At 48.0% G+C, this 12,391-nt stretch overlaps 1 protein-coding gene across 9 annotated transcripts in view; it reads right to left on the reverse strand.

Annotated features, from left to right (window-relative positions):
• PTPN5 (protein tyrosine phosphatase, non-receptor type 5) overlaps positions 1-6,282 on the reverse strand; it is a 61,370-nt gene extending 55,088 nt beyond the window's left edge. For 6 of the 9 annotated variants that reach the window (XM_023521879.1, XM_023521883.1, XM_011377765.2 and 3 more), the window contains exon 1: positions 6,184-6,241. The gene's annotated coding sequence lies outside the window, so the exon portion shown is untranslated. Of the gene's footprint in view, positions 1-6,183 lie in introns of all 9 variants that reach the window. The other 3 variants (XM_023521882.1, XM_023521881.1, XM_023521880.1) reach the window with 2 other exon arrangements.
• Positions 6,283-12,391: the final 6,109 nt, after the last annotated feature.

Genomic DNA, 12,391 nt, shown 5'->3' on the forward strand with positions numbered 1-12,391 from the left:
AAATTAGCCAGCAAAATTCTGGAGGGACTCCATCTGAAATCTGACAGCGCTGGACACTCTTCCATCTCATCTTTGGTGCTCTGTGACTTTGGCTTCCTGGTCCATGACCTCTCCCTCCATCCTCTCCTTGGCTCCAGCTCTAGTGTCCCCTATTCTCTTTCTACCTCAGGACCTGGGGCCATGTCACTGGCATTTATGAAATCATCCTGCACTGGTCCATAAATTGACACCTTCCTTCCTTTGCACCCTTCTTTAACTCCCCTTGTTCCTGTCACACCCTTTTGAGGATGCTTAAACCAGATGCCTTGAGAATCTGAGACGGAAAAACTGTGTGCTTGAAGATGTTTACTAGTATGTCCACCAATCAAGAGATGGTTAAACGCAATATGGTAAAGTCACTGAGGCTAAGAAGACGATCATGTATGAACACAGTAGTTATGATAAAATGTTAAGTGGAAAATGCAGGGTACAAAACTAGATGTGGACTGATTTCAACTGTTAAAAAATATAGAGCTATAGAAGAAACAGAATGGGACACATAAAATCATAATTAATCTTAATTTGTTCTATTGTTACCGTTGTGTTACTTGTACAATGTAATTTATTTCGTAAAAGCAGGGCAATGCTCACCACTTAAGCCCCAAAATCCCTCCAGGGTGGATTTCAGAAAGTTGGGGAATGGGGGAGCATTTCAATTCTTAAGAATGACATTAAAGCCTGGTATGTCTGTCTCATGGTTTCGACTAACCACCTCACCACTGAAAGAAAGGGCAATTTAGGGTCTTTATTTTCCCATCCCAGTAACCAGGAGGTTTGGCCATAAATAGTTTATCTCGTACATTACCCCGAAGTTAGGAATTCTCACCAAGATGCTGGCTCCCTTACAAATTTGTAAACTATAAATCCCCTGCGTCTAGATTGAGGGGACCCCTTCCCAACCCAACATGCTATACCTTCGGTATGGAAACCTGGGTCAAGGTTGCTTCAAGGGGGACTTGGCAGGACAGTGGCTTTTATCCCACATGCCACAGTTTGGTGGGAAAAGCTTTCTTCAGTTTGAACGTCTGGGAATTTTAGAGGTTTGCTAGACACTGGCGGCCAAGCGCTCACCCCACATCTCACCAGATGCAGAAAAGATGGAGATGATGTTGAAGAACAGGAGAAAATCTTATTTTCCACAAAGCCATGGTTTAAGGTAAGGAAGAAATTTTTAGTAATGGCATTATTAAAAAACTAAAAGGGTTTTTAATTTCTCTTTTTCTTGGGCTGACCCGAGTTTCCAGTTTCTGGAGATGACAAGACAGGCAGGGTCCCATGGAATTTGGACCAGGGTGCTTAGAGAGTCTATGATTCTAAGGCAGATCACACATCAACTTGCACCCTCACAAGGTCTAGCCTAATAGCTGGCTCCATCTGCTGATGGCAGCGTCCCATCTCTTCTGTGACATCTCATCCACAAAATCATCTGAGTGTCACAGGGAGCCACAACCCCACTGTGTGACAGTGGTCACTGTTCTCCAGAAGGGCAATAATGTGGGCCTATAAATAAAACAGGCTTAGTGCTTCAGGGGCCCAGAAACCCAAGCCCTACCCCCAGAGATGGGGAAACTGAGTTTGAGAGAGGGGAAGGACCTCACCTCAGGTCACTTAATCATGACTAGGCTGAGGACCGAACACAAGAACTTACACACAGACAGCTGCATTGATTCTCACCAGTAAGAACACTGATTCATATATATACTACAGTGAGTTGGTCAAATTTTTGGCAAAGGGTACCATATATTTAGAAATGTTCACATATCCCCCTGTGTTCAACTTAATACAGACAAAAGCTTTCAATGATAAGCCATCTTCTGGAGTTTCTCCATTCCCACTTATAGATCCATTTAAACAATTAATCAGATGTCTGAAGAATTTATACTTCTATAAATAATTTCTCTCCCTTTACTGCCCTGTTTTTTTTTGCGGGGGGCGGGGGGGAATCTGTCAATTTATTGGAGATGATGATCATTTCTTTTTCTGCAAATAAGGGCCTTTGTGGTAGAGGTGAGTTTTTAAAAAATCGCTACTAGGGAAATGGCTGAGGGCACAGGAGTTGCAAAAGGGAAAATTTAAAATGAAGCCAGAGCTTGTGTGTTTGCACTGGAAGACCAAAAATGTTATCATTTTGTTTTACAGTCATTTCAGGTATGTTTTACTATTTAGTCTTAGTTAACGGCACTGTTTATAATATCGAACCATACTGAATAAAATATGCAGATTTGACTCAATTTTCGTACTTAAATGACAACAGACATTTAAATCATCTGAGTTTTATCATTTTGATCATATACACCTTACTGTGCCCTCACTACGCCATAATATCTTTATTTATTTAGTAGTTCATATAAGTCCAAGATAGGAAGTTTCGTACATGAATGATCATTTCCAACATTCATTCATTTATTCAGCAACTATTTCGTGAGCCATGGTTGTGTGTTAGGCTTGGTTTGCAAGGCACAAAGAATACAAGAATAGGACTCAGGTTCTCTTGGACTCATTAACACCATAGGATTTCTTATTCCTCGAGTAACTGCATGGTCTGGCCCTGCCTCTCTCCTATTTTTTCCCTTACCTCCCTTCCTCTTTGCCTATCTCTCAGATCCACACTTGCTGTTCCCGGAAAGCATCAAGCTATTCTTACCCCAGTGCGTTTGCACTTGTGGTCTCCTCTTTCTAGAAAGCTTTTATTTCCCCAGGTCTCCTTATTTCATTTAGATCTTTTTTTCAAATATAATATCCTTAAAGACAATACTTTGCTTATGTTCTATTTTCTGTCTACCTTGGTAGAGCCTGAGCAGGAAGTTCATCTTTTTCAACAATGTGTCCCTAGAACCTAGGACAACTTGGCATGTAACAGATGTTTATATGTATTTGGATAATGAAAGAATGAATAGAGGAAACAGCTCTTGACAGTTTGGGGTGCTTGATGAACTTACTTTGCAGGAGGAGTTTTTATGGTTCCCTGTCAGACCCATGGCCCCCACTCCTAAGCCTTCCCCTACTGGGCTATTTCTATGAATGGCATCTTTAGTTACTCAGGCTCGAAACCTTGCCATCACTCATTCCGTCCTCCCTCTAGCATCCACAACCAATCAGCTGCCAGTTTTGGTGACACTGTAGCCTCTTGCGTCAACTCCTTTTTCTCTTCATTCTTACAACCACTCCTATTCCAGACCATCATTATCTCTCCTCACCTACATCACTGTCATTGCTTCCTACCTGGGCTCCCTGCCAGCAGACTTTGCCCCTTTAATCTGCTCTCCAAGGGGCGGCCAGAGTGAGTTTCCTAATGGCCAGGTTTGATCGTGTTTATCCCCTACCCAAAACTAAAGGTCAATCCCTTAGCTCAGCGCTCAATGCCCCAGCAACCGCCTCCACCCTCATACCCAGCCTTCCTTTTCAGTGCTCCTCTTCTATGCTTTTTGAACCAGTTGGAGTGAATCGCTTTCCAGTTTCTACACACACCCCACTGCCTGTTCTCTGCTCATGCTGTTTCCAATACTTGCAATATTTTCCCTCCTTTCTTCTACTGTACAAATCATTTAGACCCAGCTCAAATGCTAGTTTCTCCAAGAAGCCATTCCTAATCTTCCAGAAGAATAAAACTCCTCCTTCTTCTCAATTCTTTCCAAGAGGTTATTGATCTCTCTTTTAGGGCAGGTCTTGGGAAAGGGCAGGCACTATGATATAAAAGAAAGAGTTCAGAATCTGGAATCAGATGATCTGAGCAGAAGGCATTGCTCTCTGGTTCTGAGACTTTTATGGTATGGCCCCTAAGTCAGTCTTAACTTTCCCATCTATAAAATGGCAATAATAACACTACTGATATGGGTGCGTTATGAGGATTAAGTATAAGCGACGGAGCGTAAGAAAAGCTTTGATACTATTATACAAATTAATAAATGCAATCACGATTAGATGTGAAACTCCCAGGGAGTTTTCATGGACATCTTACACTGGCTGAGCCCTGAATCCAAGAACAGGTCAGTGGGGAAGGGATTTTGAGGGCGAGGGACTTCGAGGCCCTAAAATCTCATGTCCTTGGGCAATCTGAAAAAGGGAAGATGTGGAGGCTATTGCCATAAAGCTGGGACCCTAATGGTATTAATAGCTACCGGTTCCTGAGCTTTTTCTATGCCCCAGGCACTGTACTAAGTACCCTACATAAATTATCTCATCTCATCTTATTACCTCACAGAGTAATAGAAGAGGAAAACCAGGCCCATAGCTGTTATATAAAGCGCTCCCCATTCCCCCTCAATTACCCTCAACAGTTCAGACCTAAAAGATATTCTGAAATTCTTCATCACAATGATCTTATCTTTCAGATGGAGAAACTGAGACCCAAGAAGTTATGAGCATTTACCGACACTGTCCAGCCAGTGAGGAGGAGACTGGGCCTAGAACCCAGGTCGTCTCCCTTTCAAGGTGGGAGCCAATGCACCGCAAAAACCCAGGGGCTACTACTCATTATGAAGTCTATGTAAATGGAGTTTCTGGAGCACAAAGCCATTAAGTGGATTACAATATTAATGGTGGTCACCTGTCACCCTGGCTTGGTTCCATGCTAGGCTACTCACCCTACTCAAGAAGGAAGCTCTAGACACAAGAGCCTCAGGCCCTTAGGGACTGAACATTGCCCTCCTTGCCAACTATCTTATCCAAGGGAGTTTATCCATTCACCATGCAGCTTGCAGTCCTTCAACATACCTCTCGGGGCACCCGCTCTGTGTCAGCTCTGGGGACACCCAGTTGCCCTTGAGGGAGCCTTTGCCCTGAGCTGCCACCCGAGCCTGGTAAGGCTGTGTGACTCAAGCTTCCCCAGCAGCTTTGTCAGCAACACCAACAATCACACTCAACAAACATCAAGGAAGAAGAGGTGGCCTGACATGAAGGACTTGGGGACCTCCACAAAGAAGTGATGGAAGGGGCCTGGCTGGGTTTGAAGACCTGGGCGTTTACAGAGGAGGAAAGAGTGACTGGGAAGGCATGCAGTCAGGTCAAAGTGGGGAAAGGGGGATGACTCCTCGAATGCCACATCACCTGGTCAGACTGAGGACACAGGTTCAGTGACTTCTGTGAGAACCAGAATGAACACCTTGGAATCTGATCTCCTGTCCAGGACTGATTCATTCTCCCAAACTAAATTCCAACCCTGGAGTGCTTGCATAATAGAGCTCTCTTCTGAGGCTGAATGAGGCAAATTAAAGGCTAACCCATTTTTTTTTACAGTAAGGATGGAAGCAAATGAATGACAGAAGCTGCTCCAAGTTGGGGAGGGGCTGGAATTACAAAGACTTTCTTGGTACACTCAGATGAATTTTGGGGTTCTGGGGCTTCGATGGGAATAGGGTCGAATTGTGTAGGGGAGGAAATGATTATGAAAGCCTGAGACCCTAGATTCTAATGCAGGCTCTGCCACTAACTCTCCGGTGACCTTGGCCAAGCCACCTCACTGGGCCTCAGTTTCCCCATCTGTAAAATAAGGGAGTTAAATAAGTTCCAAAGTTTCATCTGGTCCTGACCCGTTAAGCCACACGATTCTTGGTAAGGCAGCCCCTCAGGGCTCTGACCCAGGCAATTTCCAGGTTTTGCAGGAGCCTGGGCCTCATCTAGGAAAAAGGGGCATGCTGGGGGAGGGGAACGCATGGAGCTTTTATTTTGGAGATGGGTGGGAAGCGAGTGGTTTAAGCTACACGGTCCTGGGGAGGTAAAGCTAGGGGGAAGTCTTGGAGCCGCAGCATAAAAGCCAACAGGCTAGCGGCGATCTCCAACCTCCCTCCAAAGATTCAGACCCTGGAGAGGCGATGCAGCCGAGAGCCGCGCACCAGCCTTGGCCGCACAGGCTCGGACCCGGGACTACTAACTGATCCCTCCCCGGAATCGCGTCCAAGCTCCATGGGGAGTGGCTGCTACTCCCTCGCGGCTCTCTAGCGCCCAGCCCCCTCCCCTGCGTGGGGGACCCCTCCCCCAGCCCAGGGGTGCCAGGAGCCCCATGGGGGCGTGGCGGGGGCGGGAGCCAGCTTCCTGGCCCTGGGGGGCTGGAGGAGGTCTCAATTGCGAGGCAGCCCTGGGAAGGACCCCGCGCCCTTCGCCTTCCGGCTCCCCACACAAAGGCACGGACGGAGACGCCACACTTACCGGCCAGAGCGGGCTCCGGGATCCGGGCGGGCGGGCAGGCTGGCGGGAGGATGTGAGCGCGCGAGTGTGCGTGTGTCCCTGTGAGTGCGCGAGTGTGTGTGTGTGTGTGTGTGTGAGTGTGAGTGTGAGTGTGACGGGGGCCGGGCTGAGCTCTGTGCGTCTGCGTGTGCGGGGGCGTCCGTCCGTCGGTCTGTCCGCCCGGCGGTCTGTCCCGCGCTCCGTGCGCGCTCCTTCGCCGGACCGCCCAACCAAATGCGCCTTAGCTGCGGAGTCGTGGGCGCAGCCGCCGGGTGGGTTCGACACCCCCCAACCCCGGCTCCGCCCCGCCTCCGGGAGGGCTTGCGCCGCTCCCCGGGAATTGCGCAAGGCCAGCAGGGCTGGCAGCTCCTGCAGCGCTGAGGGCTCGAGTGGGTTCGGGTCGCAGACCATGAATCCCTGACCAAGATCTCGGGCGCCCCCTCCCCCAACTCCTCCTGGAGTCCCCGCAGGCACCGCCCCCGCGCAGAGGTTGCCTGGTCAGGGAGGGCGGGGGAAGCGCAGCACCGCATCCGTTTCATTCATGATTTTTTCCTCTCGGGAGCCCCAGGCCCGGGCGGCGCCAGTACGGCGACCGCCAGAGGGATTCCGGCGAGGCGGTGCGCGCCGAACCCTATGCAGGACGGACAGGCAGACAAATGGGGGTACGGAAAAGCGAGACAATAGGGTCAGAGTTGGAGGGGAGAGGTTGGATAGAGGGGGTGCTGTGGCGCTCCCCGAGTGATGCTCTCATGATACCCACACCTGCACAAGTGGAGTGGTTACATCCGGGGGCGCACGCAGTGCCAGGTGCCCATGACCTGCCCCTGGGGTGGAGGGAGACACCCTTCTTCCCATCCTTCCCTGTTCAGTCTCTGGGGACCAAGACATCCCTCTGCCAGGCTTCGCCCTTTTGATGCGTCGCGGGGCGCGCACGTACCTGGGCATTCTCGTGGATGTCAGGGGCCCGGACGCACAAAGATGCCCACCATCCCACGTTCTCCAGGCTGGCACCCCGTTGTCTGGAGGTTCCTGACATTCCATCCCGATAGGGTTTTTTGAAGCGTTGGGCTGCACACAGGGCGGGATCCTAGCTCTTATTTTTACCTGAGGAAACCGAAGAGCACCACCACGCAGCTACCACCCTGGTTCCAGCCACCATCCTCTTTCGCCTGGTTTTCGCCAGTAGCTTCCTTACTGTTCTCCCTGCTTCCACCCTTGGCTCCTTGCAATTGATTCTCTACACAGCAGTCAGAGCGATCCTTTTAAAAAGTAAGTCAGATCACGTTGCTTCTTTACTAGAAATCCTGCAATGGCTCTCCATTTCGTCCAAGTGAAAGCTCAAGTCTCACTAACAGCCTACAAGGCCTCTCATGAGCTGAGCCCCTTTTCAGTTGCTAACTTCATTTCTTACCACTTCAGTCACACTGTCCTTTTTAATGCGTCACCGACGTGGCGATCACCCTGTGGCCTCAGGACTTTTGCACTGCTGTTTTCTCTGCTCGGAAACTGCCCCCAGATAGCCACTTGGCTTGTTTCTTAACCTCTTAAACGTGTCACCTCAAAGAGGCCTTCTGTGACCCCCCCATTTTAAATTGCGGGCCCACTTCCCCGATTTTCTCCATGGTAGTCACGATCTTTATTTTGTGTTCCCTGCCCCTGAGGCTCACTGGCCCTTCGTTGCCAGCTCTCATCTCAGTCCTCTGGCATCCAAGTCCTCCAGCCTCACCAGACTACTCTATTCTCTAAACAAACCCCATATTTTTCCATTTCTAGCCTCTGTTCATGCTGCGTTCAGCCTGGAATGCCATCCCCCCATGTCTTACTTAATTTCTAAGGACCAGTTTAAATAATTCCTTCATGGAGTCTTCCCTCATCTTCTCAGGGACACTAGGCCCTCATTCCTTTCTAGTTGCTGTAATATCAGTTCTTTGTTTTTTTTCCCAAGTACACTATGAACTTCTGGGATAGGGCTGGGTCTCCTCTCTCCCTAGTTCCCAGCACAGAAGGGACTAGCAGCACAAATTTGTTGATCAAGAGCAGTGAATAGGTGGTCCTGGCCTGGGCTGGATTAGTCTTATTTCCTAGGAGGGGCACAGATCCCAGTTATTTTATTATCTCCAAGTAGTTTCCTGTGGGGTGAGGGGAAGGATCAAATGCCAGATAACCAGGCCATGAGGCTTGACCTGTGGAAATGCGGGTAGACATGTCAGCTAGTGTTCAAGGACACACTCCCTCTCTGTGAGAGCTTCAATCTCTGTGGGTCAGCGTAAGGCTGATTTTCTCCAGACAGTTTCAGTGCGACAATACCAGCCACCAGAAACTAGTACTTACTATGTGCTGGGCACCGTTTTGTATGTTCTCAATGCACTGCTCTATTTAATCTTCATGGCAACTTTGGGAGGTAGGCATTTGATATCTCCATTTTCAGGAGAGGAACCAGAAAGAATAAGTGACTTAATTGAGGTCCTCTAGTTGACATGTGTAAGGGATGTGTGTTTCAAATTCAGACCAACTAATTCCAGATCTTATAGAGAGTAGAGATGTTTTAACAGGGAGGGTCCTGGGGGCTCAGGGAGGTGGGGAGAGGGGCTTAGGCAGCCTCAGCAAGTCACCCTGGTCTGGATTCTTGCTGAACTCAGCCAAGGAGTCACAGAGGCATGGCACTTCGGAAGGGCTGGGGACTCGTAGGTTTCTGTCTGTGGTGCCTATGATGTCCCGTGGTGGAAGATGGCCTTGACCTTCATAAAGTCGGTTTCAGAAGGCCAGAGCTGCCTCCCAAATATTCCTAGCTGGGTGCTCTGGGTTTAAGCCTGCCCCAGCTGTCAGTTGTGGGTTATGATGAGGAAGAAGCATGATGATATTCCTAAAAAGTAGGAGGGGTTCGAAAATGATCTTTCCTCCTTACTTCTTATAGGGAGTTTCTATAATGTATGGATATACATAAACTAGTCTTTTTCACCCCGTGACTGCCCTGTACACCCCCTTATTTAAGAGTTTCCAGTTCTCATAGTCGGTTGAGTGTTGCCCTGGGTGCAGGTAAGGAAGGAAAGCCTAACATTTATTGGGAGCTTTACCAATAAGCCATCCATGTTGCTTCCCTTCATTTTTTCCCTTCATCTGCACAGGTACCTTAGGAGGTAGGTACTGTTATTATCAATAAGGAAACTGGGGCCCAGAGAGGTGCAGGGACTTCTCCATGGCCACAGCGCTCACTAATTAATGGCAGTAATAAGATTCCAACCTATTTGTGACTCTGCACTGAGTGCTAACCCCCTTCCCTAACCTCGTCACCATGGAAAGCAATGCTGTGGACTTCCTTTCTCTTCTCTGATGGGGAAGAGAGAGAGTTCTCTGAAACCCATAGCAATGGCATAGTTGTGGGGCTGGGAGAATTTAGGCTTATTGGGTCATTTTGTGTGACTCATTTACTCTCTCTTGATGGAGGGAGGAAGAGGAGTTTGGGAAAGAGAAAGATGAGGTCTGGTAACCGGAGACTATCTTGCTGGTGGTTTTCGATGGAGAGATTAGAGTCCATTTCTTTTGCTTTTGGCCTCACTTGCAATTCACTCTATTGGTAATGAAATGTTTTGCTTCGGTAAAAATGTTCCCCTATCCGGATTTTGTATTTATTTACTTGCTTATTTATAACCCAGCCCAATCCACAAAGGATTTGTGGTAACTTACCACAGGAGCAGAAACCATACCACAATGTTAAAATATCAATAAGGATAGCGAATCAGGACCAAGGAAAAATGTAAATAAAATTTGAGAGACAAGACCAAGGCTTAATAATTACAGGCTATTTTTAGTGAGTTCTTGTGTGCAAAGGAATGTATGTACATTATTCCATTTAATACTTAAAAGAGCTCTATAAGGTAGATGCTATTATTATCTTTATTTTGAGGTATAGGGAACTGAGGCTTAGAGAGATCAAATATGATGCCCAAAGTCACATAGGTAGTAAGCAGTATAGCCAGTATTTGAATCCAGTTTAATTCGTGAATCCAATGGAACTCGTGCCCTTAACCACCGTTCTGTCCTGCCTCTCCAACAGACAAAAGACCACAAATTTGCAGACCATGGGGGCCTCTAGAGCAGGGGTCCCCAACCCCCGGGCCATAGACTGGTACCTGTCTGTGGCCTGTTAGGAACTGGGCCACACAGCAGGAGGTGAGTGGCTGTCGAACAACTGAAGCTTCATCTGTATTTGCAGCCGCTCCCCAGTGCTAGCATCACCACCTCGGCCACACCCCGGGTCATCGGGCATTAGATTCTCATAGGAGCACCCGTCCCTGGTGTCAGAAAGGTTGCTGCTCTAGAGGACTGAGCGTCCAATTTGATTCTGATCTTCTTGGGTGCCCAAAGGAAAGGGAAACAGTCACATAGAACTAATGCCCTCACGTCCTTCAAGTCTTTGCTCCAGCTTCACTTTCTCAATGAGACCTGCCCTGACCACTGTCCTTAATTAATACTGGAGTCTGCCACTTTCTCCTCCCTCCAGGAGTCCTAAGCTCTTTATCTTTTATGATGGCACATTTTTACCTTCTAACATATTGGATAATTTCTAAACTATATTATATATTTTGTATATTATGTGCCTTATATAATCTATAAGTTTTGATAACGTATTCTATATTAATAAACTAATTTACAAATTAATTCATATATCTACTTACTGTGTCCACTGTTTAGTCGTCTATCTTCTTCCACGAGAATACAAGGACCACATGGGCAGGCATCTTTGTTTGATATATCCCAAGTGTCACAGACAGTGCCTAGTTTGTAGTTGGTACTCAGTACATTTTTGTTGAACACGAATGATTATTCTAGAGAGGAAGAAGCATCAATATATCTGAAGTGGCAGAGTAGGGTGTTCTTTTTTTGCTATCTCATATTTTCTTTCTCTTCCCTCCTCTTTTCTTTCTTTTTCGCTTTCTCATTTTCATAAAGAATTTGAGGCAGCTCTAGTACTGAGCTCTCAGAGCAAGTCTTCAAAAGGGTTTTCTGATGGTTGACCCTTAGGGTCCCTGTGGCCGATGACCTTAGTATCATTACAGCGAATGTGCAAACGGGGTTCATGAAACTGGTTATGGTGGGGTCTCTCAACGAAAGCTGGGCATTCTCCCCACACCTAAATCAGCAAAGGTAACCCTTTCAGAGGGTCAAGGAAGTGTCCAAGGATTGGGGATTTAGAGCAGAAGCTATGGGGATGTAAATGGGAAAAGGAAAAGCAGAGCTTTTGTGTGAAACAATTGATTTAAAGGGAAAGGACATCCTTGTGTCCTAAGAGCTCATCTCTGGAGTCATATTTCCTGGCTGCAAGCTGAAGAGTGAAAAGCCAAGGACATTAGCAAGATCTGTCAGGAGAGAACCTGAGCTGAGACCAACTGCTGGGCTGTGTGCAGGTGGGGGGTTTGATGTGATCTTGCTGTAGGAGCCTCTGGGGGCTGCAGACACCGGCCTGTCCGCTCAAGGTGAGGAAGGCACCTGGTTGCTGATCCCAGGAAGAAACATCAGAGACACTTGTCTCAGGAGGGGTGGGAGTCAGAAGTTTGTCTCGCCCATGGTCACTGGTCTGGGCCCCTGTAAAGCAGAGTGATTCAACAGATATTTAATCGAGAGCCTATCGTGAGGTAGCCACTGATTTAGAAGCTGAGTACACATGAGAGAACAAGACAGCTTCTCTGCTCTCATGGCGCTTAGATTCTAGTGGGGACACACTGCCAATGAACCAGGTTAAAGCAACGAAGAAAAGGATAATTTCAGACAGTGGAAAGCGCAATGAAGAAAAAGAGAGTAGGGTGACGGGGAGAGAAGGCGGAGAGGGGCCATTCAGAGATGACGTTTGAACAGGGCCTTGAGTTACGAGAAGGAACCAGCCATGCAGAGTACGGGGAGAGCACCCCAAGCAGAAGGTTCCCTTCTGGGCACAGCGGGAAGGCCAGAGTGAGAGGAGGTGGGAGAAGAGGGCAGGAGCCAGGCCGCGTGGGCCGTGAAGGCTGTGGAAGAGTTTGGGTTTGATTCTAATGTGCTCGGAAGCTATGGGAGGTTTCTAAGTGGAGAGAATGAAGAGGGGATCCTAGTGAGCACCAGCATCTTCGAAGCACCGAGGACCTCGGCCTTTCTGCTCTCAAAGGGCCCTGAGTGGCTGTGTAGCCCAGTGCATCCTATGATACCCCAGTCCAGAGGG

This window comes from Pteropus vampyrus, unplaced genomic scaffold, assembly GCF_000151845.1.
Source record: "Pteropus vampyrus isolate Shadow unplaced genomic scaffold, Pvam_2.0 Scaffold321, whole genome shotgun sequence".
NCBI classification, from domain to species: domain Eukaryota; kingdom Metazoa; phylum Chordata; class Mammalia; order Chiroptera; family Pteropodidae; genus Pteropus; species Pteropus vampyrus.